Source organism: Meles meles, chromosome 14 (genome assembly GCF_922984935.1).
Source record: "Meles meles chromosome 14, mMelMel3.1 paternal haplotype, whole genome shotgun sequence".
NCBI lineage: Eukaryota > Metazoa > Chordata > Mammalia > Carnivora > Mustelidae > Meles > Meles meles.
This window is the reverse complement of record NC_060079.1, coordinates 78,943,623-78,951,540: the sequence shown is the minus strand read 5'-3', so window position 1 is coordinate 78,951,540 and position 7,918 is coordinate 78,943,623. Positions and strand designations below refer to the sequence as shown.

General features: G+C 36.7%; 1 pseudogene; it reads right to left on the bottom strand.

Annotated features, from left to right (window-relative positions):
- Window positions 1–6,579: 6,579 nt before the first annotated feature.
- On the bottom strand, window positions 6,580–7,678 carry LOC123956100 (annotated as a pseudogene).
- Between the last annotated feature and the right edge of the window lie 240 nt (window positions 7,679–7,918).

Sequence of the window (7,918 nt, the reverse complement as noted above, 5' to 3'; positions counted from 1 at the left end):
ATTCCTAGATTTCAAGATATAATACAAATCTGTAGTACTCCAAAAAATATGGTAATGGCTCAAAAATAGATACAAAGACAAATGGAACAGAAGAGAGAGCCCGGAATGGAACTCACGGTTATATAATCAATTAATCTTCAATAAAGGAGGCAAGAATGTGCAATGGAAAAATTAAAAACAGTTTCTTCTAAATGGTGTTTGGAAAACTGGATGGATACTTGCAAAAGAATGAAACAGGATGGACCACATTCTTACACTCTACACAAAAATAAATTCAAAATCCATTAAAAACCTTAACATAAGACTTGAAAATGTAGACATAACACTTCTTTCTTTCTTTCTTTCTTTCTTTCTTTCTTTCTTTCTTTCTTTCTTATCAGAGAAAGAGAGCAAGCACAAGCAGGGGGTGGGGTAGAGGGAGAAGCAGGCTACATGCTGAGCAGGGATCCCGATGTGGGACTGGATCCCAGGATGCTGGGATCATGACCTGAGCCAAAAACAGTTGCTTAACTGACTGAACCACCCAGGCATTCTGGCAATAATCTCTTTCCTATCAGCTTTAGAAACATTTTCCTAGATATAGGTCCTTTGACAAGGGAAACAAAAGCAAAATTAAACTATTGGGACTACATCAAAATACAAAGCTTTTGCACAGTAGGGGAAACCATTAACAAACCAAAAGACAAACCACTGAGTAAGAGAATATATTTCTAATCATATGTCTATTATAGCCAAAATATATAAAGAACTTATACAACTCAACATCAAAAAAAGTAAAAAAGAAAAAAAAATGAATAAGTAATCCAATTAAAAAAAAAAAACGGGGCAGAAGATATAAACAGACATTTCTGTAAGGAAGACATACAGACAGTCAACAGACACATGGAAAGATACTCAACATCACTCATCATCAGGGAAATACAAATCAAAACCGTAATGAGATATCACCTCAGACCTGTCAGAATGGCTAAACAAAACAAAAAACAAAACAAAACAAAACAAGAAACAACAAATGTTGGCAAGGATATGGAGACAAGGGAATCCTTGTGCACTTGCACTGTTGGTGAGTTTTCCAAAGTGGTGAAGCCATTTTGGAAAACACTACGGAGTTTCCTCCAAAAAATTAAAAATAGTATTACTATAGTATCCAGTAATTCCACTACTAGGATTCCCCTCAAATGAAAACACTAATTCATGAAGATATATGTGCCCCTATAATTATCATATATAATTATATATAATATAAATATATATAATTATAATTATATATTATATATTATAATTATATATAATATAAATATATAAATATAATAATAAATATTATATTATTTACAATAGGCAAGATATGGAAGCAACTTAAGTGTCCATCCATAGATAAATGGCTAAAGAAGATGTGAGATATATAGATACACATGCAATGAAATATCACTCGGCCATAAGAAAGAATGAAATATTGGTATTTGCAACAGGATGGATGGGTATAAAGTGAAATAAGTCAGTCAGAGAAAGACAAATAATACCTTCTGATTTCAGTCTATGTAAAATTTAAGAGAATACAAACAAAACAAAGAAAAAAAGAGAAAACAAAAACAAAAACAAAAATAGATTCAAATATGGAGAACAAACTGGTAGTTACCAGAGGGGAGCTGAGTGGGGAAATGGGCTATAGGTGAAGGGGATTAAGAATACGCTTATTGTGGGGTGCCTGGGTGGCTCAGTGGGTTAAAGCCTCTGCCTTTCGCTCAGGTCATGATCCCAGGGTCCTGGGATCGAGCCCCGCATCGGGCTCTCTGCTTGGCAGGGAGCCTGCTTCCTCCTCTCTCTCTGCCTGCCTCTCTCCCTACTTGTGATCTCTATCTGTCAAATAAATAAATAAAATCTTAAAAAAAAAAAAAAAAAAGAATACGCTTATTGTGATGAGCACTGAGTAATGTACAGAATTGCTGAGTCCCTATATTATATACCTGAAACTAATGTAACACTGTATGTTTACTATATGGGAATTAAAAAATAAGTAAAAATTTAAAAATAAATAAAAGTCAATGTCATTAATATTAGTTAGATACATTTTCTTCTCCTTTTCTTCATTTTGAGAACTATTCTTATGTATTTTCTCCTAGGACTCCAAAATCATATTGGAATTTTCAGAAAGATTTCAAATGACAGTTTCATTGGAATTACATAAAGCATAGAGCTTGATTTAGGGGAAAACAATAGTTTTTAAGATCTACTGAGTCTTCATTTTCAAGCGTATACATTTTTTTTAAGATTTTTTATTTATTTATTTGACAGACAGAGATCACAAGTAGGCAGAGAGGCAGGCAGAGAGAGAGAGAGGAGGAAGCAGGCTCCCCGCTGAGCCGGATGTGGGGCTTGATCCCAGGACCCTGGGATCATGACCTGAGCTTAAGGCAGAGGCTTTAACCCACTGAACCACCCAGGCACCCTCAAGTGTATACTTTTTAATTATTACTCTTTTTTTTTTAATTTTTTAATTTTTTTTTTATTTCTTTGACAGAGAGAAATCACAACTAGGCAGAGAGGCAGGCAGAGAGAGAGGAGGAAGCAGGCCCCCCGCCAAGCAGAGAGCCCGATGCGGGGCTCGATCCCAGGACCCCAGGACCATGACCCGAGCTGAAGGCAGAGGCTTTAACCCACTGAGCCACCCAGGCGCCCCTAATTATTACTCTTTTGTGTCCCTCAGGAGCCATGTTTTTTTTAGTGTCTGGATGTGATGTCTATTATTTAATTTTACCAATTTTATTTTCTATCTTCCTGCTGTTTGTCTAGAGAGAAGATACATAAATTTTTATCCAACCAATTAAATGAATGTGTTTTATTCTGAGTTTCATTATTTTTATCTTTTCTTGTTTCTCAGTTTTCTAGGCAAAACATAATATCTTAAAATAAGGGTTTTCTTATAGTGAAATTTATTCATCTTTTTAAAGATTTTATTCATTCATTTATTTATTTGACAGACAGAGATCACAAGCAGAGAGGCAGTCAGAGAGAGAGAGGGGAAAGCAGACTCCCCGCTGAGCAGAAAGCTCAATGTGGGACTCGATCCCAGGACCCTGAGATCATGAACTGAGCCAAAGGCAGAGACTTTAACCCACTGATCCACCCAGGCACCCCAATCATAAGTTTTGTTTTTTTTTTTTAAAGTTTTTATTTACTTATTTGAGGAAGAGACAACAAAAGCAGGGGAAGGGACAGAGTGAAATGGAGAAGCAGACTCTCTATTGAGCAGGGAACCCAGTGTGGGGCTTGGTCCCAGGATCCTGAGATCATGACCTGAGACAAAGGCAGATGCTTAAAGGACAGAGCCATCTAGGTTCCCCCATAAGTTGTTTTTTTAACAGATTTAAAAAAAAAAAATTGGTGGCAAAATAATTGTAGATTCACATGCAACTCTAAAAAATAATACAGAGAGACGGAGAGATCCTGTGTATCTTTTACCCAGTTTCTCCACATGGTGACATCTTGCAAAAACACAACACAATAGCACAACCAGGATATGGACTTTGATACAGTCAAACTACACCAAGATTTCCATCACATCAGGGTCCCCCAGGTTCCTTTTTATAGACACACCCACTTGTCTCTTACTTCTACTCTCTCTTTAACCCTACTTGGACCCTAATCTTTTCTCCATTTCTGTACTTTTGTCATTTGAGGAATATTATAAATAGAAGAAAAGAGTAAAAAGCCATTTGCAATTGGCTTGTTGGGTTGATTCTGAGTTGATTCCAGTTTTTGATTATTATGGATAAAATTTCAATGATCATTTGTGTACAGGTTTTTATTTCTCTGGAGTAAATGCCTAGAAGTGTAATTGCAAGTTTGTATATTCAGCATTTTGAATAGGATAGTACTTTCCAGAGTGGTTGTATCATTTTCCATTTTCACTAGTAATGTACGAAAGCAACTCCGTTCTTCTCCACCCCCATCAGCATTTGGCGATGTCATATTTCTCTTTTCTTTTTGCTTTTTTTCTTTCTTTCTTTTTGTTTTTCACTTTAGCCATTCAAATAAATTGGGTGCGTAGTGATATTTCCTTGTGATTCTAATTCCCATTTCCCTAACAGCAAATGATGTTAAACATCCCTCCTCATGTGCTCATTTGCAGTCTATGCATCTTCTTCAGTGATACGTCTCTTCTTGACTTTTTGCCTTGTTCTAATTGGATTGTTTGCCTTTTTACTGCTGAGTTTTAAGAGTTCTTTTTTTTTTAATATTCTATGTGGTTGTTTTTGTTAAGTAAGCGGTTTGCAAATATTTCTCCCACTCTGTACTGTGTGTTTTCATCCTGCTGCCAAGTCTAAGAAGTCTTTGCCTAGCTCCACATCATGGAAAGTTTCTCCTATTTTATAAAACAAGTTTTAGTTTTGCATTTAATTCCATGATCCAGTTTGAATTAATTTCTGTGTAAGGTGTGAGGTTTAGGTCAAGATTCCTTTATTCCCCCCCCCACCATAGATATCCAATTGCTCCAGCACCATATGTTGAAAAGGTTTTTTTACCCCCATTGAATCAGTTTTACACCTTTGTAAAAAATCAGGTTGGAGGGGGCACCTGGGTGGTTCAGTTGGTTAAGCGTCTGCTTTTGGCTCAGGTCATGATTCCAGGATCCTGGGATCAAGCCCCGCATCAGGCTCCGTGCTTAGCGAAGAGGCTGCTTCTCTCCTTCTGCCTGCTGCTCTGCTTACTTGTGCTCTCTCTCTATCTCTCTGTCAAATAAATAAATAAAATCTTTAAAAAAAGCAGGTTGGAAGAAGAGTGTGGGTCTATTTGTCCTTTTGTTATTTTGGTTCTAGATCTAAGTATCTATCCCTTAGGCAGTACCACACTACCTTAATCCTGCAACTATATAGTAAACTTAACCTTTAACTTGACCTGCTGTCATACCTCATGATCAGGTTATCAGGGCACCTTCTGACAGTCTTGCAAAGCTGGAACTCCAGGCTCCTCACTCGCATTTTGCGCTGTTTAGAGATGAAACCATAGTATTATCTGTAGCATTTGGCTAGGGGAGAGTAGTTATTGTCTAAACTTACCTGTCTAATTGAATTTCTCTCTAGTCCTTGGGATAGAGGGAGCAAGATTTGCTGGGGTTTTTTCTGTCTGCATACATTGGGTTTCAGGTCAACAACTTAGCTCCAAGCCTGAGAAATAGCAGGCAAAGAGAAAATCCAAAAAACTCACCATCACGTATTTCCTTGAGTGTCAATGTGTCTAGCTGGTCTACCTCTTTCTCTCCACTTTTCAGTGTCTCTTTATGTTTGTCTTATGTGTAATGTCCAGGGTTTTTTGTTACACTTTGCAGAAGGAATTAGAAAAAGTGCACTTACTCCATTTTCCTGAAAACCAAGGTCTCCTTTAAGATTTTTATCTTTCATTTCTATTTTTATCTAACCAGATTAAACTGTATATCAGAACAATGCTGAAGAGGAGAAGAAGAAGAAGAAGAAGAAGAAGAAGAAGAAGAAGAAGAAGAAGAAGAAGAAGAAGAAGGAGAAGGAGAAGGAGAAGGAGAAGGAGAAGGAGAAGGAGAAGGAGAAGGAGAAGGAGAAGGAGAAGGAGAAGGAGAAGAAGAAGAAGAAAGAGAAGAAGAAAGAGAAGAAGGAGAAGAAAGTACTCTTGTTATAATTCTTACTTTAAAGATAATGCTTCCTTTAAGGTTTCATATGTTTTCAGAACATTAAGAAAATGTTAATATGGAAACTGTTATTTTACCATTAAAGAGATATGAATTCATTTCATCTGCTATGAAAGTGATTATCTTCATTTAATTAAAAATTTTTATAAAGAATGGATTATGCACTTTAAACTGCCTATTGAATAGACAATGAGAAGATCATAAGGCTTTTTTAACTTTCATTTATTAATATAATGAATAAAATATACTAAACCAAAGCATCTTGACATTATAACTTTAACTACTACTGGGTCATGATGTATCACTGCCATGTTGAAGTTGGGATTCTATTTCCTAATATTTTATTTTAGATATTTTAAATTGATATTCAAGAGTGATTCGTCTGTGATTTTTTGTGCTACATTTTTGAGCTTTTTTTTATTAGTAAAAAAGAAAAGCTTTAATTTAAACAGGATTATTGGTTCTTTCTAAATAAAGAAATAATCTTTTAGTATTAAGAAAATGATGATTATATTTTTTACATAGGACAGTATCCAAATCTGTGGAATACAATCATACGAAGTCTCTAGAAAGTGCTAGAAACTCATCAGATTTCATAACCTTTTCAAGGTAGAGTCCCAGTCACTTATCTAGAATAGACCAGTACATGCCAGGTTATATGCATTCATGAATAATAAATGCATCAGTTTGTTCATACATGAGCCAACCACTTAACACAATGACCCATTTTTCAACTTAAGAAATTATGTTTCAAATAGATGAAGAATCTCAATCCAGGGCACACTGTTTTTAGGAATTCTCATTCTTCACTGTTTGATTCTGTGGTTCATTAGTCCACTGACCAGAGTAGAGCAGCCCAAGACTGCACTTCTTCTGGGGGCAGGGCACAGAATATTTTCTTCTTAAATACCTGATAGCTGCTAACACAGGCTCTCCAGAGGAACAGACAAACATTGCACTGACTGCTTTCTGCATTTGCCATACTGTTGGACGGTGGCTGCAGTATGAGTCACAACGAATTTTTTTCATTGGTTTTCCTACTTTAATGCACAAAAACATGGGTGGAGTCTTACTTTCTTCTTCTTTTGAAGAAATATCTTCAACAGATACTTGAATTCTCTTTAGTACACATAACTGAATTTTCAAACTTATTATTCATTTGCATGCTTTGGTGTTTGTTGTACAGAGCAGATTCTGAAGAATTGTCTGGAGACTCTTTGTTCCTATTTGCTTCTGTAGGAGAGGCCAGTTGCAGTGCAAGGGATCACCTACCTAGGAAAGAGAATTACTAAGGGTGATGTATATTCCCATTGGCTCAATACTTTTGCCATCATTTAATTCTGCTTTCTATAACTGTTCAGATAAATGTGACCTTTCTTTGTTTTTATTAAGGTAATATTCATGTGTTTAAATTATCTAGATCTTCACATACGTTGCATGTGTTTTCCACATGGCTTTCTGGGGAACCGGATTGCTTGTCCATATCTAGCATTATATCTTGCTTCTCATAGGTTTTTAAATCTATGGCTCCCTTCAGTTCAACATTACTATCTGCTCCTGAAAATTTCAGGGCTGCCCGCACTTGCATTTTATTATTCATGAGTTGGCCTTCCTTACTTCTTCTAGGTCAAGAGAAAAGCAATCTTTTGACATGTCTTTTTTGTCCATTTCATTATCAGCTTCAGAAGAAACTTCTTCCAAGTCAATAAAGGCAACATCTTCCCCTAAAAGTAAATTTTCTTTGGCTATAGTTTCAAATGGATCATCAGGGTCAGAAGGTTCCTTGCTGACCTTAGTTACTGTGATAGATCCATTAGTTTGTTCCAGAGAAGATTCCAGTGTCTTTAGCTTTCCTGACACAGAGCTGACTGAGGGCTTTGTATGTGTGTATTTTGTTAACTTCTCTAAAGGTCTTGTTCTGGAATCTGAAGAGATGTTTCTCTCTCTATTCTGCTGCTGTTTTTCCCTGATGAGAGATTTGAACTCACTGGACCATGGAAGAGATTGTTTTGTTTCCATTGCCCTCTACAATGACATTCCCACAGGAAGATTCAAAAATGCCTTGCCATGGGGGCGCCTGGGTGGCTCAGTGGGTTAAAGCTTCTGCCTTCAGCTCAGGTCATGATCCCAGGGTCCTGGGATCGAACCCCGCATCGGGGCTCTCTGCTCAGCAGGGAGCCTGCTTCTTCCCCTCTCTCCCTGCCTTCCTCTCTGACTAGTTGCAATCTCTGTCTATCAAATAAATAAATAAGAAATCTT